This window comes from Manacus candei, unplaced genomic scaffold, assembly GCF_025592945.1.
Source record: "Manacus candei isolate 608988 ecotype Guabito, Panama unplaced genomic scaffold, ASM2559294v1 h1tg000074l, whole genome shotgun sequence".
NCBI lineage: Eukaryota > Metazoa > Chordata > Aves > Passeriformes > Pipridae > Manacus > Manacus candei.
In genome coordinates this window covers 2034586-2060823 of record NW_026138122.1, presented here as the reverse complement: position 1 = coordinate 2060823, position 26238 = coordinate 2034586, and the positions used below count along the sequence as shown (strand labels likewise).

General features: G+C 35.5%; 1 protein-coding gene across 3 annotated transcripts in view; it reads right to left on the bottom strand.

The window, feature by feature from the left end:
• LINGO2 (leucine rich repeat and Ig domain containing 2) overlaps positions 1 to 26238 on the bottom strand; it is a 479491-nt gene that overhangs the window by 286865 nt on the left and 166388 nt on the right. For all 3 annotated transcript variants that reach the window (XR_007907985.1, XM_051809028.1, XM_051809029.1), the window contains exon 2: positions 19500 to 19577. The gene's annotated coding sequence lies outside the window, so the exon portion shown is untranslated. The remainder of the gene's footprint in view (positions 1 to 19499; positions 19578 to 26238) is intronic.

Sequence of the window (26238 nt, the reverse complement as noted above, 5' to 3'; positions counted from 1 at the left end):
TTCATATTTGGTGACAGCTAAAGAACACAACTATAGAGGAGATGATAATGAAAGACTAACACATTCTGCAAGTCTAATAGCCCTTACTGCTCTTTTTCATTGTATAGGAGTATTTTATGTATTTTTCTAAACAGTAAACTCAGTAATATACAGCAGTCAGACCAGTGAGTCTGTTTTAATGAAGGAACATCCTGTTCTAATCTGAACAAGTGGCATAAATTTTTGCTTTCCATTTATAACTTCATCATAATGTTTCACAATCAGGCTGTGAAATAGGGAGGAGCTGTCTGTCTTGGAGAGTGGAAGCAGGAAAAAAGGGGGAAAACAAATAAATTAAACAAATCAATGTTCCTTTTGTCCTGTTTTGTTTGGGGTATAATTATTTTCTTCCTAGTAGCAGGTATAGTGCTGTGTTTTGGGTTTAGGATGAGAATAATGTTGATAACACACTGATGGGTTAGTTGTTGCCAAGCAGTGTTTACAGTAAGTCAAGGACTTTTCAGTTTCTCACACTGCCTTGCCAAAAAGGGTTGGTGGTGCACAAGAAGATGGGAAGGAACACAGGCAGGACAGCTGACCCCAACTGGCCATATGGCAGCATGCTCAACACATAAACTACAGGGAAAGCTGGCCAGGGGCTGCTGCTTGGGAACTGGCTGGTCTTTGACTGGTTGGTGTTGTTTTTCATTTGCATTGCTTGTTTTTCTTGGGTTTTATTTCTCTCTTTGTTATTTTTATTTTGTTTGTTTCCTTTGTTACTGCATTTTTTATTATTATTTTTTGTTATTATATTTTATTTATTAACCTGGCTTTATTTCAGCCCAGGATTTTTCTCACCTTTCGATTCTCTCCTCCATCCTACCACAGGGAACTGAGTGAGTGTCTGTGAGGTCCTTAATTGCTGGCTGCAGTTAAACTATGACACCTCTTTTAAAGTTTCTTCTGAATGCCGGCTGCAACCGAAATTCTGCTTCTTCTGTTTTCTTTTATGAACCTTTAGGAAAGCGAATCTTAATTTTTTTATTTTACATACAAAAATGTTGTAAAGGAATGGTGAAACAATAAAATATACCAAACCTTTGGAATCCTTTTACATGACAAACATCAGTTTTTCATCAGAGATTTTCCACAATTTCTCCTGGATATTTTTGGAGGAGATGTTGAGAAATGCTCTCTCTAACGAGGATTAAAATGGGATGTCAATAGAGTGTCTGGTTTCCTTTTGCATTCCCATTTACTTGGAAATGCAAGGTCTAACACTGAGTTGTTCTCTGTGTTTTGTATAAATGATAGTCTTTATCTGCTATTTTTCACCTATGAACTTTCTCACATTTTTTACTTAAGCTCAGCAGAGCATCAAATGGACTGATGACCCCAGCTCACCCTGTCAGCAAGTTTAGTTCAAAGCATTACATGGCCTTCCAGAAGTTAGCCAGCTGAGTACCCTTTCTCCGGCCATATATAAATAGTGTGTGTTTTATTCACACTCTCACTACTAATGATGGATTATATTATCCATACACCTGTTTTTCCTTAGGAGGCCATAGAGAGACAGCAAAATTGACTTTGTTTAATACCAAAATTTATTTCTAGTGTGTAAAGTCCTATTAAAGATATTTAAACAGAAGAGCCAGAGAGCCAATTTTATGTCACTTATATCTAAATATCAATGAGTTTTACTGCCTTGTGGGAAATTGGTATTTTATTAAATAAAAATATTCTACAAAAAATTCTTTAGGCTGAAGCTTGTAATTGATTTTACTTTGCCAGATTTAACCTCAAGAGACTAATTTACAAATAAGGGAATTAAAAACTTTTGAATATATTCCTGGTTAATTTTACTTATTTGTTTGTTTTTTTTTTTTATAATTTCAATGCTGCTTCTACAAAAAAAATTGTCCACTAGCAGCTGTTTACAAGAATTAGAAACTAAGTGGATTATTTGTGTTCACTTTTCACATATATAATTTGCCAACAATTGCCAAGAACTTTTAACAGTAAGAACAGTAACACGGAAGAAAAAAAGAAACAAAATTTTTGATTTTATGATTGCTTTTTGTATTTCTGAACCTCTTATTAAACAAGGGTATGTGTGTTTTACAGGATCTATGTCTAATACAGTGTCATGAATCTGTACAACCACCAGCCAGCAAGATATTTCATAACCAAATGTTTTCACAAGAAAATATCTATTCAATACAGATAGTGTCTATTTTCTCAAATGTCTTGACATCTGGTTCAGGGGAAAGGGGTTTCCTAAAAAATAAATTATATAATTTTACACATTATGTTTTATTTTATTTTTACCTTAAATGCTTTTAATTTTAACATTTATATGTTCTATACCTACTGCATCATTATAGTTTTTGAGTTTGATTTGCACGTCATGATTTTGGTGAATTAACCTTGGGGGGGAGACGGGGATGGAAGAAAATGTCTTACAGAAATTATTTCTTTGACATGTCAAATATTGACTGTATGTGATAGTGTTTTGAAGTAGGAAGAGAAATTCTCTTCTGCAGATTGTATTGAACTTTTTTCCCCTTAAAAGTCTTCTGACAGAAACTACCATGCAAATATACACATCTTGCATTAATGAAACTGAAGTTTGGATCGTCTCAGACACAAAGGTTGGTACAATACTTGAAACAATACTTCATGACTATTTCAAAATTTTACTATCAACAGACCAAGTGCAAAGCCCTTAGCAACAAATTCATGGCAGGATGCCAAGCATCCTCAGGTCCTTCTTGCACAATGGAAGACACAGACATAGGACCTATTCCCCAAAAAACCAGTGTTAAAAATCAGGTCTTCAAGTGTTAAAGATAAAGGTCTTCAAAAAGTTTAGGTGTTGTGTTTTGACCCCAGAAAAATCACAGAACAAAAACCAAATTTTCCTGATTCAATTTACAATTGCTTCAGTTAGTCTCATAAAACATTAGTAAGACCTCCGTTGCAAAATGCACATAAACACATTTCATCTTTTTTTTTCTTCCTTTTTAAAGGTAGGAGTATTCATCCTGTGTTCATTTGCAAGAAATTATGAAAGAGAATACAGATGATCAAAAAGAATATGTCCTGACTCACATCTCCTGCAATTTACATTAAGAGAAGCACGGAGTATTACAGTAGAAAGTAATTCTAGAAATTTACTCTTAAAAAAACTAGCAGAAAAGCTAGTAAGGCAGCAATATTTTTGCCATTATTAATGACTATTGCTGAGTACACAAAAGCAGATGTGAGTCTTCCTTTAATTAGAGGTCTTGCAACAGCTTGTTAATAAAGCAGTAACGGGTAATCCTAAAATCACTGTCTTTTCAAGATGACAGAGTAGCTACCAGCAATTAATGTTCTGTCCCTATAGAATACATTTGCCAAGGAAATACTCACTGGTCCTAAAGTAAGTGTTATAGTATATGACTTTGGCAGCTTGGGGTAGCTATGTCTCCACATGTGAAGACACACTACATTATGGAATGGTTTTATTATAGGGAAGTTAATACCTGAAAGTGTTTTATTCTGCAACTGAAGAACATGAGAAGAAAATCAAGATCCATGAAGCAGATCCATAAGAAGCCATACAGTTACCTTCAATAAGATATTGTCATAAATCATCAGCAACTCGTATGTTTGCAACCGCTATTGCTTTATAGAAGTTTACTGAATATGTATTTTGTAACTGCAGTGTTCTTATCTGAAAATTCTGACCTCAATCATGGGTTTTCCTTAGCTTTTCTTGGGTCTAGGTGCACAAAATCATGAAAAACAAGCTATTAGCTTAGACCAAAGTAATTCCAGAATAAGTTAAGACATGTTATGCTATTTTCTATTCCCTCATTATGCAAATCACCTTTACATTTCTGAATAAAGAATGAAAAAAACCAATTCTCTCATAAAGAAACTAAAAATAAAAGCAGTTCTGACATAATAATAAGTAATTAATAGGAGGGTAATAAGAAGGACCATGGGAACTACCAACAAGTCAGCCTCACCTCAGTGGTTTGTAAGGTGCAGATTCTTCTGGAAGTTATGTTGAAGCATATGAAACACAGAGATGACACAGCCAACATGACTTCACAGGCCAAATCATGCCCTGACTAATCCATCCAGTGGCTTCCAGTGATAGAATGACTTCATCAGTGGACAAAGGAAGAGCTACAGGTGTAATCTACCCATAAGGCCTTTGATATGGTCCTCCAAAACATTCCTGACGCTACATGGGACAGATACGTGTTGGATGAATGAACAGTTAATTGGGTGAAGAATTGGCTGGATCATCATGTCCAAGGAGGTTTACAGTCAATGTCTCCATGTCCGAGTTGAAACCACTGACAAATGACGTCCCTCTAGGGTCTATACTGGTAACTATCCTATTAACATCTTCCCCAATGTCATAGTGGGGTGAAGTGCACCCTCAGCATGTGCATGAAGTTGCTTTGCTGGAGGGAAGTGATGCCATTCAGAGGGACCCTGGCAGGCTAGAGGAATGGGCCTTTGCAAACCTCCTGAAGGACAGGTGTAAAGTCCTGCACCTGGGCTGACAGCAACCCCCAGTATCAGTACTGGGGGATGAAGGGATTGAGAGCAGCTCTGTGAAGAATGGATACTGGTGGATGAAAAATTGGACATGACCAATCACTGTGCACTTGCAGCCCAGAAAGCCAAATGTAACCTGGACTGTATCAAAAGCAGTGTGGCCAGCAGGGTGAGGAAAGTGATTCTCCCCCTCTGCTCTGCTTTTGTGAGACTCCACCTGGAGCACTGCATCCAGCTCTGGGGTCCTCAGCACAGAAATACTTGAATCTGTTAGTGAAGATCCAGAAGAGGACCATGTAAATGATACTCCATGATCTGTGAATGATCTGAGAGCTGGAACATCTTCCCTATGAAGGAAGACTGAGAGAACTAAGTTTGTTCAGACTGGAGAAGAGAGTGCTCCAGGAGACCTCACTTACAGTACTTAAAAGTGAGTATGTACAAAAAACCAGAATTTTTTTCTATGGTCTTTGGAGACAGGACAAGGAGCAAGAGTTTTGAACCAAAAGGGGATAGATTGAACATAAGGAGAATATTTTTTACAATGAGGGTGACAAAACAGTGGCACAGATTACCCTGAATACCCCACCCCTGGATCTCTTCATGTTGGATAGGCCTTTGAGCCACCTGATCTGGTGAGAGATGTCCCTGACCATTGCAGGTGGGTTGGACTAGATGATCTTTGAAGCTGAATTGCTTCCAACCCAAGCCATTCTCTGATTCAGCTTTTTGTGGGGAATGTATTTTTCCACAAGACAATTATGTTGTTCAGCTATTTAAATAGAGAGTTGGATTAGGACTTGGCAGTTGTGAGTGCTTTTTTCAGCAGCCTGATACATAATCTCAGAAAACTTGTTGCATTTTATCTCATTAAAAAAAAAAAATCTTTCTAGCTTAACCATAACAATCTAGAAAATTTCTTCTTGTTAGAAAGGAAACGAAAAAAGTCCTTAATGTAAAAGTCAGTTCTACTAACCTCTTACTAACAAGCAGAATTATTTCATGGCCAAACATCACTAAATACAGATAATCACATTCCAAACTCAAATACACAAGTAAAAAAAAAAGATATGGGAATCCCCAAAGTTTTCAGATTGAAATTATATCTGAAGGGTAAGTCTTTCTGCCCTAAGCTACACTTCATTTATTAGCAAGACAGCCTAAAATGATGCTTTGCAAAGCGACAAGAAATGGCTGAAATCCTCCCTCCTCTGACCCCCTTAGGGAAGCAGCCACCTTGGCTGCCATACAGTGTTACTGGAATTGCACAGCAGCGCTGCAAAGCAATCACTTGTGCTTGCATGCACAGACGTGAGATCCCCAGGCCATAACACCCTTCTACACCTCTGCCCTGGCTCTGGTATGGTGCTCCTGCTTTTTGAGCTGCTCAGTTTTTGAACAGAGGTACTCTGGATCCAATAAGGCTGCTGCAACAGCTAAAAATGTAGGTATCTCCAAACCACACAGTCAGTTCTCCCTGCCTGAGAGAACGTACACTGGTTGTTGAAGCAATGATGAACGAAAAAATTACCCCAAAAGATGACGACATTTATTTCTGTATTGATTGATTTCCCATCTGCCCCTAGAAGTATGGGCTTATCTGAAAGTAACACTTCAGAGTATTATTTGGCTTAATTTTGACTAAATTAAAGGGAAGGTGAATAAAAGAAATTGATGTAAAATTACTTCATATTCTTATTTCAGCACTGACTGTAAAGTGCAAGTTATTAATTCATTCTTATTTTTAAAGTTTTACTGCATCTGTAAGTAAAACCTTGACAATATTTTGGTGGAGTTAAAGAAGTAATTTCCTGCACAGCAAACATATATGTAAATAATAATTTAATTTAAAATATGAAATTATCAACAATAAAGTATTTAAACAATAATTTTATAATCCAAACCCGTTTTGTTTTATTTCTAACCTGTATATCTTATCGACCTATCAATACTACTTTTTTCATGAATATGACTCTTAGCAGAATTTATTTCTGAGATATAGTTGGACCTTTAACTTACAGAAGATATTACTATGAGCATTTCTCAAAAAAAAAAAAAAAAAAAAGAAAAACTTGAACTAAAATGCTTCCTAGCACTGTAATGGTAGTTCCACTGTCTGGCAAAACCAAGCGAATATTGAGACATTATGTCTCTGTTGGGAAGCAGTAGGAAAAGCTCAGAAGTGAGTACTTGCTATTATTCCCTACAAACACTTTTAGCAAGCAGAGATTGATGGGTTTTCCAGGTCAGGTGTTGCACCATTTCGATGACATCAAAAAACTTCTGCTCCATTTCACTTTCCTGATACGTTCCTCAACCCAGATATAAATTGTCCTTCACAAATTCCAGGGATAACCATTCCATAAATTTCCCATTCTGTGAAAATATTCCCCTCGGAGCTCTCAACTTTCTTCCAGAATATTTGTTTGGTTGTCCCAATTCTTCTGAGAAAAAAGTGCTTATTTATTTCTATTGACTATGTATTGAAGTCTCCCACTTTCTCTCAAATATCTTTTTGTCAAGAGAAACAGATGCAGTCTTCATTATGGAAGCCCAGTACATCTGATCAATCTATAGCAACTACTTGGTTTTTAAAAATAGTAGGTAGAATTTCTTGTATACTTAAATTTAGAAGTAGTATAATTATTCTTTTTATTTCTTACCGGTTTTAATACATATTAATGAAGAAAACCTGAGAAAAGTAACATCATAATTTTACCTTTCCAAGATGCTGAGTGGAGGTAAGATGTATTTTTATCTAGGCTAACTGATACATGTTAATTAACCAGAAAAAACAAACAAACAAAGCTGATTTCATCTGATTGTGACAAAAATTTTCTCATACAAGGGAACAGTACTTGGGAATTTTTGGCCCTGCTTGTAATTTAAAAAAAATTTCAGTGAAACAGATATTTTATGAACTGATTTTTGATTTCGCCAGGTAGTTTAGTAAGGTAAAAATTAAATAATGTTAAAGAAATTGAAACTTGAGGGTTCTTTTCAACTACATATTTTGATTTGTGTTTACAGATTCTTGCAGTTTTATTTTTAGAAGAAAAAATGTTCAAAATTAAATAGAAGTATTTTTTTAGAGAATAATTTTTCCGTCATGCTTTTTTTAGTTTGCTTTAAACCAAGTACTTGTTGGACAATTCTTCTCTGACATTGTCAGAAAAATTTAAATTATTTCATTTGGACATTTTTATTGCTGACCTTATTTCATTTTTGTGCCACCATAAAGAAATTAATGCGACACCTCCAAGATGGTTTTATCAGGGGGGAGTTACTGCATAATTAATTTAGTTAATACTAATCAGAAAAGAAAGAATGCTTGTTGTTAGGGAACTTCGTTCTAAAATCAGTAATTTAAAGCTCTTCATCCATCCCTGCCTTTACTCATGCTCTATTTGTCCGCAAAGCACTTAAGAAACAAAAAAAAAAGAGTAAAAAATAACTAGGTTCAAGGTTTATCTACGTAATCAGTCCTGTTTGAAGTTCAGTATTTTGTGACACTTTCCTAACATAAAGAAAGGCATCACATAATCTACAGTGGTAACAAGACCCAAACTACAGGTCTGGCAATTGTGTTATGGTATTACTGAAGCAGCAAAAGAGACATTAAAAAAAATCCTCAAAAAAATGAAAAAGTCTGAGGTTTTTTTATTTTTCCGGTGGTAAATTGGATTTTCTGACTATGGCTTGACACATATGCAAATATTTGCACAACGCCTTCAGATTTGGTTATCTGTCTCTGACCTCTAAAATATATGCATTGGCTCCTGATTTGCAAATTAATCTTCAAATGAACATTATTAGAAGCATAATATTTCACTTCCTAAAGGCATGATTTATGATTCTATTTTGAACTCCAGGAATATTAATGATTCTAGTTTATGAAACAATGAATGTACAAACACCCGAAACTGTATCCTTTCCCTATGCCCTTACATTGATTGGAAGACAGTGAAATTAGGTTGCAAACTGAAACAACAAGTAAAAAAGTCACAGCAACTACAGTTCAAGTTCTCTTGTTAACTAAATCTGTCCTAGCTGTGTATCAAAAGAGAAGGAAACACAGGAAAAAGTAGTTTGGGATTCCACAGTTAGCTTTACCATCTACCAACATTGTTAGTGAACTGAAAGAAAGAAGTGTCCATATATGGGCAAAAGGTTAAAAGACACATTTCTCTATTATTTTTAAGGTGAAGGTCAATGCAGAATCTGCTTAAGACGAGGCATTGCCATGATTTGAATGAAATTTGGAGCAGCGTTGATTTCTCTGGTACTAACAATCACAAGAAAACCTAGATGATAAGTGTGAGCGACGGGCTTTTCAGAAGATCTAACAAAAGACTAAACCTTTGCCATTTGGCACCAACAAAGATTTTTATTTTGTGCTTCATATTGGGTTCAAGCTTTTCATGCTTACAATATACTGGCACTCTATAACATGGCTAGTCAGATGCAGAGCAGCAAAACGCCCAAGAACTGTTCCTGAAGATTTAAACAAAATTGTGCAATAACGAGGGATGAAGACCAAAGAAGAAACACCTTCTACTGTTACCTGGGAGAAGATGGGAAGCAAAATCACTGCAAAGAGAACAGGTTGTCCTTTGTACCGCTTCCAGAACTGTGCAGATCTGTCTCCTGCAGTTCAACACAGACTCTCCAGAAATGTCAGTGATACTTACTTTGAGGCTTACCTCAAAATAGTTTCAAATTTTCTTGAATTTTTGAAAGATCTTTTAAATTCTTTTGTTTATCAGTTAAATAAATAAAGGTCAAAAGATGCTATTGCAATAAATACCCTTTAAAAATGTGTGACAAGGGTGGAGAAAGGGGAAGAGCAGTTGGAAAATATACAAATAAGTATAATAATTCTTTTTTTTTCCCCTGAGGATTGTCATTTAAGAACATAATAAATTTAATTTGTTTCACTTTTAATATATGCAACAATCATAGTTTATTCAGGACTATGAGGACTAAAACTCCAAAAGACATGATATCCTTACAGTTGTGTTTCCCACCACCACATAGGACACAGCCAGAAGACTCATAAAAGCCCTACACTTGCCTAGTCCTTCCTGTCCTTTAAATTATGGCTACAACAGTGTAAAGTCTTCCCCTCTCAGAGTCTCGATTTCAACTGAAAATATAGCTTATATTCCTGGAATGTAACCATGTAACCAGATGCAGATTAGTAAACAAAACTACCCAGGTAATTTTATGGGTTTTGGTTTGGTTTTGGTTGTTTGTTTTGGGGTTTTTTTAACACTACTTCTGTATGCTTTAACACTATTTCATACACTTGAGATCTGAGAATTGTCTCAAAAAGCAGGATAACTTATTTAAAAACATAAAATATATTCAAAAGTACAATGTGCTTACTTTTAAAGACCTCAGTAAGACTGTCTTCATAGGAAAAATTATCTAAATAGTACTTTCCATCAGGTATTAATTCAAAGTTCATTGCCCTGCTAAATACTTATCTGAGAAATAATTTTCCATCCGATTCCAGTAATTTTTTTTTCTTTTTGCATATATTAAAAGTGTTGTTTTTAAATCACAGTGAAAATTTCAGAGCAGAGATAAAAATCCTGGCATTTTAACCTGAAATATATAGTTACAAGATTGTGTAAGGTAAGTGTGGTACTGTAATTGAATGAGAACACTAGGCATTGTAGTAAAGAAAGAATATATAGTAATACCAGGATAACTGTCTATCTGGGTTTTCCTTTGAAGTATCTAACCTTTTCCTTTATGCAGCAGCCTCCAGAATAAGACAGCATTTTGAAAACAAACCCCTGGTCTGACTGAAAAGGAAAAATCCTTCCATGTCTAGCTTTGAGTTAAGCTGGACAGGAGCACAGGTGCAAAGGCAATGCCATCCCTGCAGCTGGATCCCAGCGAGTCAGACACAGACCTGTGAGAGAGTCCTTCAGAGGACTTCAGCTTTACTCACAACTTCTTTGAAATTAAGCTGACCTATTCTTGGCTGAAGACGGAAAAAACAAATGCCTCAGAGCCTGTAGTACCCAATGCTGCCCTTAGTCACTCTCAGCTGTGTTCACGGGTTCACAGAATCCTGGAGCGACAGGGTTGAAATTCTTGTTATTTATGTAACTGAAGGGAAAAAAATGAAAGACAGAAGATGACAGCCCTTACAGCATCCCTCTACCTGATAGACATACGGGCTGCTATCTGAGATTGTCTGCTCCCTGCGGAATAAATGAACTTCAGGCAAAAAATGGAATTCAAACAGCAGGGAAACATCCCAGGACCTGGTCAGTCCATAAAGGAAGAAAAAAAATCTTTTCTGACTACCAAAACCTGTTTTATTTAGTGAACTAGAATCCCCAATCCACCGTAAATCTTCTACCCTTCAATTACTATTATACTTAAACTGAGTAAGCTGACTATTTAGTGACCCAGAAAATGTGTCTTTCTCCACAGGATGCAGTTCTGCTATCCATCTACCTGCTGCTACTCACAAAAGACACATTTTGCTAACAACAGCAGCAGTAAGTATTTTATTTTATTCTGTTTCTGCACATTGTATACCACTTTGGTAAAATGAATTCCTGTAATTAACACACTCAACAGAGTTAAGAAGCTCTATAATATGATTAAATGAAGCTGGAATATTCTCAAATTACATAATTTACAGCTTAAAATGTGTAAGCTCCTCACATCCTGCTATGGAGTAGTCTTCATAGCTGTACAGTTCAGAAAATGTGAAGGAATTTTGAGTAGTTAGGATCAGAATCTTAATGCAAATGGATGAGGTGCATTAATCAGAATAGTTTCCACTCAAAATTCAAAAGTAATTTTTTTTCCTCTGAGAGATTTACTCTTCAGGTTTATCTATCTGTCATCTTTGCCAGTTTTGTCAAAATTGACTCTCACTTGAACCCCCGGCACTTCTTTCATACTACAACTTAATTCCACATTTCCTCTGTATCCTGTCTTCTGTCCATTACCTCCACTTTCAAAATTCTGATCACTTTCACCCTCACTGACATGATTTTTGCTTTTTGGGATGCTATGCAGTTTCTTTAGCTCCTGCACACAGCTGTGCTAAAAGTATTTTTTCCCCAGAGATATTCAAGCTTAAAAGGTATGATCTCACTACCTTCTGAGGTTTTATTTGACTTTTTTTTTTTTCTGTTTTGCATCACGTAAACACTGCATTGCAAACAAGCATGATTGTTCACAAAGGCATATTTTTCACATAAGACCGGGGTTAATGGCCTTTATTTGAAAGAAGAAAGATTTATATTAGAAGAAAAGTTTATATTATTGGCGTCTGCTGTTTCAGACACCACAGGTTCCTTGAAAAATTCTTAATAAAGCTGCAAGTGCCACAGTACTGTTTTTGTAACAAGCAGTCGTGCTTCACAAGTGTAAAATTTTCTAAGTATGAAGAGTTACCTGATGTTACAGTGTGGCCCATGAAAAAGTGGGAAAGTGGGACACTGCAAATAGCACAAAGTAGCTAGGCAGATAAATATGGATGTGATTAATTGTGACATTTTGAGAAGAAATGAGAAAAGCCCATCACTAATATTAAATGCTCTTTAAAAAAAGAGTGGCTTTCAAACAAAAGGGGGAAAAGGAAGTAAAAGAAGTCCTATATTTACTCCATTTATTTGTTTGGAAAAGCATGAAAACAACAATTAGGCAGTGCATAAGATAAGCATGGGTTTAGAACTAGCTGACCATACTGGTAACTTTATTGGTTCAGGTATTTGCAATGATGTTAGTACAACCCAAGCAATCTAGTGATGAAAAGATCAAGTCACCTGACTTAACTTATTATTCTGAAGAAAACATTTAGTGCAAACACCATAATTAATGAAAATATAGTACCAAATGTTTGAAAACTATTCTGTGAGTTGTAAGTAAATATACAGACATAAGATGCTTACATACTTTCAAACTGTGGGTCCTCAGCCTTCTTCCGTATTTCCAATTGTAAGCACACTCGTTTTTTTGCATGAAAATGAATGAGTTTGGTGCATTTGATTTAAGTTTGATTTTGGTTTTGTTTTATTTTTTTACTTTTTGTAACATTTAAGTATCTGTTAGCTTTCTATGGATCCTGTGAATATCCATTTTTTAAAGTATGAACAACATAGCTGTCACTTTTTTTTTCCTCTCTCTTCATAACATTTGTTAAATAATAACTGATTTGCTAGTATAGTGTAGGTGATCCTAACATTTCATAACTGAAATTAAAACAGATGTATTTTTGGTTCCTGAATACCACGTGAAGGCTGCTACTGCACGTAACAAGCTTCTCCAGAATTTCAATATCTGGTATTTTTTTTAGGCAAAACGAAACTAAAGAATATGTTATATGAAAAAAAAATCATAAACATCTTTGCTTGGAAAATGTTCGAATGAAAAAAATGCAGCAACTTCCATAAATGTTTTCATCAAAAAAATTTCAAAATGTTTCTTCCATGAGCTCTAATATAGAGTGGGCAGAAGTTTGAAAACAGGTCTAAGGATTATTATAACTTCTTGTAAATTAATAATATGTCAGCAATAACAGGATTTACATTAGCTTAGCATATGACCTTTAATTTTCTTCCCAAATGATATAGATTTGACCTTAATGAAAATCAGAAGTATTAGAAATGGCCTATTTTTATATATGCATGAATACTGCAGAAATAGCCTACTTTGGCCCATAATGCCGGATCTTTGATTTGGAAAAGCATCACTGCTCTTGTAATCACAGTATCACAGAAAGACTTTGGTTGGACAGGTCATAAAGATCATCCCATTCCAACCCCCCCAATGTCCAAACTAAAACTAAAACATTTCAGTCCCTTTTTCAGTTCACTCCCTTTTCTCCATCACTCCACCATCTGACTGGCCAATGTGTCTGACTGAGGCACTGATCTTGTCTAACAAGACACAGAGAAACTGAAATGGTGGTTGCTTTCTTCTCAATATATATGATTGTTTTTATAGTGCATACATTTGAATAAATGGTATGAGAGAGCTCTTCTTTTCTTGTGAATAGCAGCTACTTTAAATCTTTCAATTATTACTGCTTTGATTTCATGCAATTGTTTCCAAACATTTTTCCCCATTAGAATGCTAAATTTTGTAGGGAAATGATTCCAGAAACATTTCAAATCTATGCTCCCATTTGCAGGGGCAGAAACAGCTTTATGTGTGAGAGAAATGAATTTTGCACAGACTTATTCTGCACACTGACTACAGTGAGTTCAAATAATGGCCTTCAAAGAAATATCAGTATGTTTCAGAGATAGAACATCAGAGTCACCACAGGGGTTCTACCTAAGCAAATTAGCAAATGAAAGAGTAATCTTCACAACACCTTGATGACCCTCTGGGAAATTTGAAGATACTCTTTTTTTTTACCCTGTTATTTATATATAAAAAAAGGAACATGATGCTTCCCTACCCCCTATTTATCATAAAAATATTCATATTTTACTGAGGTGATATATTTGTTATTATTCTACATCCACTCCTCATCCTTCATGCTTTTAAGTGTTTAAGAATGTGATGACAGTTGACTTTCCTCTTGTGATATTTCTAGTAATATTTACAGTGACAGAAACCGCTTTCAAAGAACTATTTGCAAGAAATACCTTTTTCTACCTTTGGAGTACCCTTAACTCCTTTTCCATGTTCCAGGACAGCACACACACTGTGCTACATGGCCTCTCCCCTTGAGTGCTTTCCCAATATATGTCAAATTGTATTATTTTAAAGCTCTATTGACCTATAGTTGTTCTCATTCACATGACTGGGTGACCTGTTCTTCCTTGCACACTCAAAGGCTTTTTAATAGATTTGAGGCGAGGCTCAACAGGGAGCTGGCAGAGGTCCTCAACATCTATCACTTGATTGCAGCTTTTCAACTTGGACTTTCCTGAGGTCTGAGGTCTCACCTGCTTAAACATCCCCTGGCTGGCAAAAAGTCCTGTGCACATGAATAAAATGAGGCAGAAGGCAGTGGCCTTCATGATTAGACTTAAATATACAGTGAGTCTAGGAATGATCTTCTAGTCTAGGGATGATTTATTTCATACTGATGCAGTAAACAAGGATGAAATAAAGCTCTGAAACCTGTTTTTCAAGAAAGAGACAATGTTGAAATCTTCTATACAATTTCTACCGGTATATCAGAAATCACAGCTATATTAAAAATAAATGTAGAAGAATTCAAAGTGTAAAAATATGATCAGCTATATAGTTATTAAAAATCTGTATATCAGCAGGCTGCTGTTATATAGCATATTTTTAATCATAGAATCATAGAACAGCCTGGGGTGGAAGGTACCTTAAAGATCATCATTTATAATTTGATCTGGTGTGGTTTGGTATTTGCCAGTCAGAAACAGAAAACCAGTTTTAGGCATGAAAATTCTTCTTTCAACACCAAGATAAACCAACCCACTCAGTTCAGTTTTAAACAGTTACATATATTATCTTGCTAAAGTCTCCTTTTACCTCTTGTTATTGTGGTAGCTCAAGTGTCACCCTTGTATTGACAGTAATAGTATACAAAGTTATTGCTTTTTTTCCTGCTCATATACTTTCTGATTAATGAAATGCAGCACAGTACTTTACTATGATGAGCTCTCATTTTAAAATTCCATACCAAAGATTGGGCTGCAATGATGAAAATGCAAACTGGAAAGATTTAAAGCTGCACAGGAGAACTGTGAGTGAGGCATGAAGGAAAGTCAAGAAGGACTGAATTCATTGTTTCAAGGAAGATATACAATTTTAAATGGTGTATTGCTTAAGACAGAAAATGGAAGCATTGATACTGAAAGGAAACAACAGATCTAATTTTTCTTATGGCATCTTTATCTTCTGCAAAACATAGGAAGTAGCTTCAGAGTAGCTGTGTGACAAAGTCTTGCAACATTTCCACCCATAAAGAAAACGCCATTTTATTTGTGGATTGTAGCTTTCCTTTTTCCAGCAGACTGTTTCTCTAAGATTTTTGTTCAGCTCTGCTTGACATTCTTACTTTTCTAAAACAAAGAACACTGAGATTAAATTTCTATTTTCCAAACAACAATTCTAGGTCCCTGTAAATGTAGACACGACCTTAATGTTTGGAGAGATCGGGGAAGAAACTGGAGTGTCTTTACTGAATGAACTGCACATCTCTCCAGAGAAAGGTCTTATTTGCTGTACATCGGTTTTAAACATTTTTTGATTCTATTGGAGTGTATATCCCTCAAGTCCATACTCCAGAACTTATTTCTGAATTTCATCTGGAAAATCAACACTCATATTCAGCAAACTTAAGGACTCCCAAATAAATCCTAACACTTACTTAAAGTCCTATTGCAATTAGAATATAACTCTAATTACAACTCAGAGAAATATATGCAGAGGACTGCATACATAACAGCTCAAGATAACACCCCGAAAGGATGAAATGGATTCTTTTAATTTATTCTGGCAGTTTCAAGAATCAGCAAGTCTTGCAGATCCAGTGTAAGCAAAGATCTCTCTAAGTGACTTTACGGGTATGTATTTTGAATTTAGAAAAAGCCTGAATTTCATAAAAGGAATGGTCAGAATTTAGTGAAAATCAGATCCCTTAAGGCTGTATGATCTGATTGAAGTCACCTGTTACTTTTGAAGGTACTAGACTGAATTGTCAGAGATTATTCAACCATGTGGATTAAAATTTAGATGCTTTAAACCCGAGGGGATTTACTCTTTTTATTTGCATATCATATTGTATGTACTTATAGTAATTTCAACACAACTATTCAAATTTTCCCTTTCAGAATTGAGAACAGTAGCTTCCTGTCTCAAAAGCATAGCAGTTGTGATAGCCTTGACTTATATTTAGGCAAGCAGACCTGGTACGCTCAGAGATATGAGAAACCTTAACTACTTAGACTATCACACCCCTGGATAAGTACTTTTAAAAATCTAGATTCATATAATAAAGAGCAGAAAAAATTTACAATCATCTAGAATTTTTTTTTTGTTTTCTCCTCTAGGACTGTTAAAGAGATGCATTTTTTCCTCAATATACCAATTCAATATATCACATTCAGGGAAGTTACTCAAGAAATAGAGATCCTTAAGCATCAGAAATATAAGTGAATATAGAACACTTTAGAATAATAGTTAATTATTTCTAGACAAGCATTGCACTCATACAATGTTTGGCTATATCTGGTAATACAAATATTACCTGACACCCTGGCAGGCTGAAACTGAGGGTAAAAATCAGTTCTTACAGCAGTGTTGGTTAACACTAGGAAAACAAGTTAAATAGGCAGTAATGGATCTTTTCAGAAGGAGGAAAACAAAAGACAGAATAAAAGGCAATTTACTTCACAATAATTCTCCAAAGTTTTTAAAAATACAATGTTCAAATTACAACTCTAAACCTACCCTTTTGGCTGATTAAAAACATCTCATTACCCCATACAACATCATCGTCATAAAGACAGATTAATCTATTCTCACTGGCAGTAACCTATTGCTAACTCCAAACTCAATAATGGTGTTTTGCTATTGAAATGTCAATGTCAAAAATTGCACATAACTCATTAGAATCACTAGCATCTTCAGATTTAATTTCACATACAGCCAAAGGAAGTTCACTAGGTCAGAGGTGGTTATTGTGGATAAAAAATCATCATAAGAGTATTTTGGAATAAAATTAAATATTCTTTGTAAATGGTATTTTAAAACATTGTATTAATTTTTTGTCATTTCTATCTTGCTTAAGATACCAAATTATCACACATGACACAGAAAAATCGGCTCATGCCTGCTGCTATGTCACACATAGATGCTTTGGAAATTTTACTCATAATTTTCAATCTCACTTCTTTAGCTGCCATTGAGCCAAATATATTCCAATTCTGCAAGTGTTTAAGTACATGCCCAACTTTTCATTAAACACAATGCAACATAATCATGAAAATTGTGATTAAGTTCTTGTAAAATTGTGGCTTTAGCCATCAGACTTCTGATTCCCCGTTTCTGTTGGACTTGCAAACTCAAATAGAAGAGACCCATGTAACACAACATGAAGCCTGGGGAGTTGCACCAGCACCACTTTGAAATGCAACACCACCCACACTTTTCTGGCAAGTCTGATTGTTCACTGCCTAAGCGTCTGCATGGAAAATAATTGTGATTGGGCTCTTCCTCACAACTGGAAGTATTCTACTATTTCTAGTAGATAAAAGAGAGGTGGCAAGACTGACCAGCTGTGAGAGACTGATTAACAACTCAAACAATGGGCCATTTGCAGAGGCAGCAGGGTGCTTTGCTGGGGCCAGGTTTGCATCCCTCACCCAGAGGGAAGGAGGAGGATTTGGGTGTGTGGTGATAAAACCTCTGATCCGCATAAGAGAGAAGGGGTGAGCACCCACCACAGGAGGTTACAAGCTGGGTTTTGAGACAGATAAGAGAGAAGGCTGACTAGAAGCAGATGCTGTGGAGGCAGGATAGTGCTTTTTATTATGGGAATGTCCTCCTTTACACTCAGTTGTAATACGTCCCCCCTGGGGAGTTATCAGGACAAATATATATATATATATATATATATATATACTCCTATAAACACTGATCTTTCAGTGTTGTTTCACTCTAATCTGCCCCAAGGATATATTAGCCCCTCACCTTAAAGGCAGTTCCTAACACCAGTCATCCTTTTTCTGTATTTACAAATGGCTTCCATCCTCAGAAGGAGCCCTGAAAGAAATGCTGCTACTTCTTTTTTTTTTTTTTTACAGTCAGCACTCACCATCTCATAGCATGGTTTCACTCACAGCAAAAACTGATTCATTTTTTTTCTCCTCACCCTGCTTAAGAAATACAATATATTAAAATGCACGGCCTTGGAGTTCAGCTCGTTAAACAAATGCTGAAGAGTAGAACATTCACTCCCCCATTTCAGGTGCCAGGAAGGATGCTGATTTTATATTTCAAAGGGGCCAATTTTCCACTTTGAACATACAGCTAATAGTGGCACTTCTGTCAAGAGGGGGTAATTCTTCTGCTCAGCATTTAAAAGCACACATTTGGAGCAGCTTTTGCATAGCTTGTGGTTCAATTCTTTACGACATATAAGAGGAGAGTTTTTGAAAACTCTTTTTTTCACCGTGACTAAAAAAGCCATTTTCAATGGTAGAATGACTAGAGACGAATATTCTTTCCTCCAGACAACTAAGGCAACTTCAAAGATAAAATTAAGGGATGGGACAAGGAAAGGGTCAAAGGAAAGAGTAATATTGAGCCTAGACCCTTAGCCAAAGCTGAGGAAGGTATTAAGGGACATAATTCTCTTGATAGAACCAGCAGCCTTTCGTGGTAACGTGATTAATCCTCAAAACAAGCCAGTTTCCCTGATGTATTTTTAAACTCTAGAAAACTAAATTGTCCAAATATGTGACATGATTACCTTTCCAATATCATTATTAAAACCTATGTTTAAGAGCAAAAATAAGAATCTCTCAATTTAAAAACTGTACAGCAAGACTGCAAATATAGCTAGGGGTCTCAAGAATCACCTTCAGGCTTCCTTCTAATAAAACCATCAATAAACACATCACCAATATATAACAGAATACAGAGACTACATCTTGACATAATAAAGGCATTCACGTCCATTTTAATTGTTCTTTCACTCAGATTGATGGCAATTTTGGAGCAATAGCCCAGAAACTCACAAATAACCTAGATCTTGGCACACATTTACTTTCTTCTTGAGAGGGAGGTGTATTTGTTAATGGACCCAAAGGAACTAATTGAATTTATTTTAAGTTGTAAGAGTATTCTAATACAATTCACTGCTGAAAGTGTAGGTGAAAGCTTAAGCATGGGCATTTTCTTTAAAACCTAGAGGTATCATGAGGTCATTTTAGACACCTGAAACTATAATAGTATACAATAATAGTCAATTAAAATGGAACATTTACCTTGCAAACCAGTTTCCACAGATACAAGCAGGAAAGACAAAGAGTTCTGCCAAGTTTTCCAGCTCCACTGCTCACTTACTAGAAAACAAAAAGAGGAAAATATATTTAGTCTTGTCAGTTGTACTGAGCTTTTTGAAACAGTGATGTTTTCAGTGAAATGCCTTGAGATATTTTAGAATGATATTTAGCTCTTATCCAAAAAGGAATGGAAAAGATTGTCAGAGCCATAAGTGTGTCTGCTGAGATGAATAGGGTTAGAGGCTACTGAAACGTCCTAATAACACCAAAAAATAGTGTGCACTCACTGGTACTCAAGGGGAGCAGGCAACTGTGTTGCCTACAGTAGATTAGACAGACATTTACTAAAGGATCTGAAGGTGAAGCTGACAAAGCTCTAAACCCAGAATAGAGACAAAGAAAAAAAATTCTCTTCAGTAGTAGGATTAACTACTTGTCTCTGCTGGTACTGGATTTCAGCACCTCCACAGCTTTCTCCATCAGTGTCTCCAACTCTGCAGTAAGAAAGGAGATTTTGAGAATGGTATTGTGTTACCATATTGAATTAAAATATGAACTTTACATTTATTTTAACCAGGACACAAGAAAAAACAGCTGTCTTAGACATTTACGGTTGAGGAGTTAACAAAAGTTCTGAACTGTGTGTGTTTCAGGGCAAGAATATGCCTGAAAGGACCACAGATTATATGATAATCCAGAACTGCACTGATGTCAAAGATTAGTAGTGACTGTACTATTTCAAAATTAATCTGAAAAAAATACCATGGACTCTTCTGATCAACATGTCCTCCATACACTTTTCAGAAAAACAAACCAAAACAAGAAAATTATTCATCTTGCCACATAGAAATGACTTTTCCAAGATCTTCCACAATGGCTGAAAAAGACAACTTTGCGTGTCTATAAAAATGACATTTTGATCTGACAGAGATTATTCTGGTAAAAAAACCCCTTAAATAAAACAGAATGAAAAAATATGAGTTAAAATATTTGTAGAATATAATATAAATAATAATAACATATAATAAAAACACTGCAATTATCAGAAAGATCAGACGTTGCAAGTAAATACAAACTTCATGAAGAAATATAATGTTTTATCCAATTCTCAGTCAACTAACTTGCTATGTGGTTTACAAACATGTGAGTTAATTCAATCATTTTATATTTTATATGTATATATTATTTATATGATATTATACTGTACATGTTTGTCATGGACAAGGTAGATGGACCAATAGCTGAACTGCAAAATGAAACTGCAACATAAGGAATTTATGCAATTTGCTGAAGGAGCCTTGGAAGGCAGCAATGAGCTGCCAGTACTCCAGAGAGTACCATCTCCACTAAACACAGTTGCTTCCCTAGAGAAGAAGTTGGGTTGCCCATTTGCCAAAGAAGTAATTTTGGCATGAGATTTGCAACAGTTCTCTATTATCTCCCTAGCAGGTCATTTTCAATCAGCTTCTTTAGTGGGGGGAAAAAAAAAAAAAAGAAAAAGAAACAAAACCAACTCCTCACTTTCATATGCAATTCTTTTGGGGTTTTTTTGTTGGTTTTGGTTTGGTTTGGTTTTTTTTTTTTTTTGCAATGCCGGTCACAATGGGATGTACCTGAAAATATTCTACCCTTGAAATAATTAGTTTGAGAGAGGGGATAGATTAGGAAAATTTTCTACAAATTCAGCTCTCGGGCTTCTGGGCCTTCTTTATGCAATTTTCTTGGCTTTCTGTTGTTCTGTAGGACCTGTTATGTTTGTATCACAAAAAAACCCCACCAAATAATACACCAGTACCCTCCACCCTCACCCCACTGTGTAAGTGAGAAGATTAAGATGTGCAGGCGGAAAATTTGCCTTGGAATTTTTTTAACAATTGTCATGGAATAAAAACTTTAGATTTCCATTATTTTCCTGAAATAAGAATACTCCAGACTCCAGACATGGAAAAACTTAAACATTTTCTTCTTGATGAAAACTCATATTCATGTGTAAATCTGATTGTACTGCTTTTATTTTTGCATCTACCGGAGACAGAGTGAAATATTTTGAAATTCAAATGCTATCTTCTATTAATTATTTGTTGAAGAAACGAAAATAACTGATGATACAAGAAAGCAGAAAGAAAGAACCACTAGGATACTGCACAACCTGTTGCATAAGAATGACAAAAGAAATGTTCTATTGACAGAAAGAAATCATTCCTAGACAGTTTATTTATCTTTATGATGAAATCACAAGAAATGTCAAAACACACAGCAACTTTTAGACATAACACTGAATGTAGATAAGTTGGGCATCACAGAGGTGACTTTAAGACTGAAAAGGTGGAGGAGTGCAGTGCAGGATGAGAGGAAGGTGTTTTCTACTTTGTTTTTGTTTCTTATCAATCTACTCTATTATTAATTGACAATAAATTAAATTAGGTTTCTGTAAATTGAATTTGCTTTGCTCATGACAATACGTGGTAAGTGATCTCCTGGACCTTAGCTTAACCCATAAACTTTCTTATCTAATTTTCTCCCCCTTCTGTTAAGAAGGGGGAAAAGACCCTCTAAGATCATCAAATCCAACAATTAATCTAGCACCGCCATGTTTTCCACTAAAACATATGCTCAAATATCAAATCCACACACGTTCTGAACACTTCCAGGGATGGTGACTCCATCACTTCCTTGGGCAACTTATTCTACTGCTTGATCATCCTTTCCATGAAGAAATTAACTTCTTAATATCTAATCTAAACCTGCCCTGGTGCAACTTGAGGCCATATCCTGTCATCCTGTCTTGTTATCCGAGAGAAGAGGCTGCACCTCACTATAATCTCCTTTCAGGTAGTTGTAGAGAGTGATAAAATACCCTTTGATCCTCCTTTTCTCCAGGCTTAACAAACCCAGCTGCCTCAGCCACTCTTCATCAGCTTCATTGCCCTTCTCTGGACACACTCCAGCATCTCAATGTTTTTCTTTTAGTGAGGGGCCCAGAACTGAACACAGATGTTGAGGTGGGGCCTCACCAGTGGTGAGTGCAGGGGGATGACCCCTGCTCTGGTCCTGCTGGCCACAGTTTCTGATGCAGGTCAGGATGCTGTTTGACTTCTTCCACCCGGCCACACTGCTGGCTCATGTTCAGCCAGCTTTGAGCCAGTTTTTTAAAAACTTATATGAACTAGCTAATAAAAAACTTAACCAAGTTGGACACAAATATCACACTCTCCCTGAAAGAAAGAACTTGGTATTGAAGAAATTAATTCAAAAATGTCTCCTGCACACTGAGGTCTTCAAACAAGACATTTGAGAGTCACCTTTAGGAATAGGTAATAAAACTTTCCAAAACTTTGCTGCTTTTAGTACAGCTGATAAGTTGTGCCAGACTAACTGTAACCCATAGGCACCTCTTTCTTCTCCTGACTTCATTCCACTCTCCCCAGCTAAGAGGAGTTTCAGATCAAGACAGTGGAAGTGTAGCTTTGTGAGGGTAGACATTTTACTGAAATATCCACTGCTTCCTATGTAGAGTTAAAAGACATACTATACTCTCTAGATATGTAATTACATTTTAGCTTTCCAGAATAATATGCAAGAAAACACTGGAAATAGAAAAATCAGATGTTAAAATTGACACAACTGAATGTACTGAGTTTAAATTGCAGAAGAGGTTAAACTTCCTATGGAAAAATCCTAGGGATATTTTAGCACTGAAATATAACAGCTGTGGCAGCTATGGCACATCCAGTGTTTCTGTCATCATGAAACATGGGTAAGCATCTGTGATAATTCACACATATATAGCCAGAGGCAGCACTGGGGGAGGGCACTGGGTTATATACTCTTGAAGACTTGTAAAACTTATCTCCCATGATCTTTTCAATAATTTCCAATATTTAATCAGTAGAAACTGGATATAGTCTTGGGTTTATATTTTATAATCTGATCTAAAATGTACATCTCTCTTCACTTTATTTCTGTTATCACAAGTGATCAAAAGTGAACAAAGGCAATGTTTTCAAGTTTAAAATCATGAGAAAAATGGAAAAAAGATGGTAAAATTTCCCTGTTTAAATAGACTCGAGTTATATAATCATCCATTACTCCATTTTCTATTTGAATGATTATGCATGAGATTTTTGAAAACTAAACAATTGCAGACTTTTTAAGCCAAATGATATATTATCTCTTTTCCTTTCCACAGAACTCATACAAATTTATTGATGCTTTTGTTCAAAGTCAAAATACGGAGGCATTCTGCAAAAAAAATAATTAAATTCTGTCATTCTCTTCATTTTTCATAATCACAGAACCTTCAATCAGAATGAATTCTGACTAATTTAAATGTTCAAGAACCATTACAGATGAAAGTGATGTGAATTAGCTTATGGTCTTTTTAAAATCAGTACTCCCAAACATTTGTTTTATGACTTTAGAAATTTACTAATTTTTCCAATGGAAATCACAATAATTGGTCACTATCAAAATGTCAAAAATAAGATGCAAAATTAAACTTAAAAAGACATGAAAGCAAAAACCCTTCACTTCAGGATAAATGTCAAAGTGTGACTTGATTAAAGCTAATCAGATAATCACCTGACTCTCTCCTTTCAGTCCTTGTTCTCTGCAGCTGAGAGCATTCCTCCATAAAGACTACACAATTGTTAGTTTGATTCCTCTTGATACCTCTCAAGAGCTCCCAGGTTTACAGCCCTCTACCAAAATCTTGTTATATATTTCTGGAAAACCAGAAGGCAATTTTGTTATGTCTTGACTATATATATATATATATATATATATACACATGTATCATCTCTAGGTTTTTATTTTAATCTGTGATATTCCAAACGTAAAGGTAACTAATATAGGCATATGTCTCTTACTGAAATCTCTCAGCCATCCCATCCCACCTCCTTGCATGGTGGATGAAACACTGTTTGATGTGTTACACATCAGCTATTAAGAACTTCCTAAGGACAGACAAATATTCTGAATATTTCTTACAATGAAATTATCAACTTACTTCCAATAATCTGTAACCCAAAACACAACAGATGTGCCCTCTTACAGTTGTGGAATACTCCGTGGTGACCACTGTTCTCAGAACCACTCTTAATTTTGTTCAAAATTTTGGAGACATTTAGGAATAAGTGGTTACAGTAGCTGAAATTATTACATCAATCTCTTATCAGAAATCATCTCATTTTATCATGGATAGTGGGAAGACACACAGTCTTTTATGAACCAAGACTTGATAAAGCTACATTAGACAACAATTCAAAATTGTCAGAGCTAGAGACACAGTTCAGACATGTCACACTGAATGGAAAAAACACAACCCAAACATCTAGAATGCTCAGTACCCACTTGCACCATTTAACACTCAACTATCACTGTTAACTGTAGGTGTCAATTGCATGAAGTTTAACAGACTGCTTTATTTTGTTGCATGATAGTTAGTTCAAAGAAATCAGTCTTTAACAGAAAAAAAAGGAATTAATGAAATTACAGGATGTAATAATAGACTGCTGCAACATCCCATTTTATAATCTTTCCTTGCCAGTTCAGCAAAAACGATTTGTTGTGACAAAGTGAACAAATAAGCCCTTTTTTACAGGAATGTTTCCCATTTCAATCAGGTACATGCTAGGACAGGAAGAGATGAGAAATTACAAGAACAGATGAAAAACATGAACTTGTTAGAGAATAAGTCTGATAGTACTCTTGTATTTTCTACAGGTGGGCATAATCTCTGTTTTTCAGGTGCGTTCCATTCCTTTTTTTTTGTCTCTATTATTTACAATAGCAACATTGCTTTCCAAGACATAATGCTAATTTCTTGTGGAAAAATGAGTATTTTGGTTTTGGCCATTCAAAACCAAGGTTAACTTTCTGCAAGAATGTAAGGATAAGTTCATGACCAAAAAAAAAAAAAATAGGAAAAAGAAAAGTTTAATTTCAACACCACCTAAAACAGATCTAGTACATAGTTACAACAATCAACATGAGACAACAAATCCTAGAGTTAAGGTATGGTGTTAGCTTTGGTGGGCAAGCATGTTTAACCTTTTGTTACTCAAAGTGGCATTGCATCATTTCTATGCCTGGAAAAGATAAGAAATATGCTATTTACTTTAGCCATGGATATACAGAGCAGTTTCAGTGCCAGTGGTATGGCCTGACAAGTGCTGCTAAAATTCGTGGGGATTACCAAAGGAGGAAGAACTAATGAAGGAATTACTTAGTTTACTGCTTCTCTGGCTTACTCTGAAACAAAATCGAGTTGCCTCTGAGATTTCCTCTTTCTCTTCCATACTCAAGATTTATCCCTATTCATAGTCATATACAGAAACAGGAGCCTGAATTTAAAAAGTTACACCTATAAAATAAATCTCCAGCATGGATACATAAGAGTTACTACATTTTACAGCTGTAATTTACCTGTAATGTAATTCATATCTTTTTGCAATATAAAAGAGAACATGGAACTGTCACTATAACTAAATCAATTTTTTATGAATGTTCTTACACTAAGCAAAGCGTTGTTTGACCTTGCAGTTGTAACTTGATGGGTGATTGAAGTGCAGACTTGCTTCATTTTAGAGGGCTGTGTTTATAAAACACATGGCATTCATCTTCAGGTTGGTAAACTGCGCTCTTGCACTTAAGGTTTGCAGTAATCTTAGCAGAATTGTAATCTGGAAAGGAGTACCAACACATTTATGATTTCCTTACC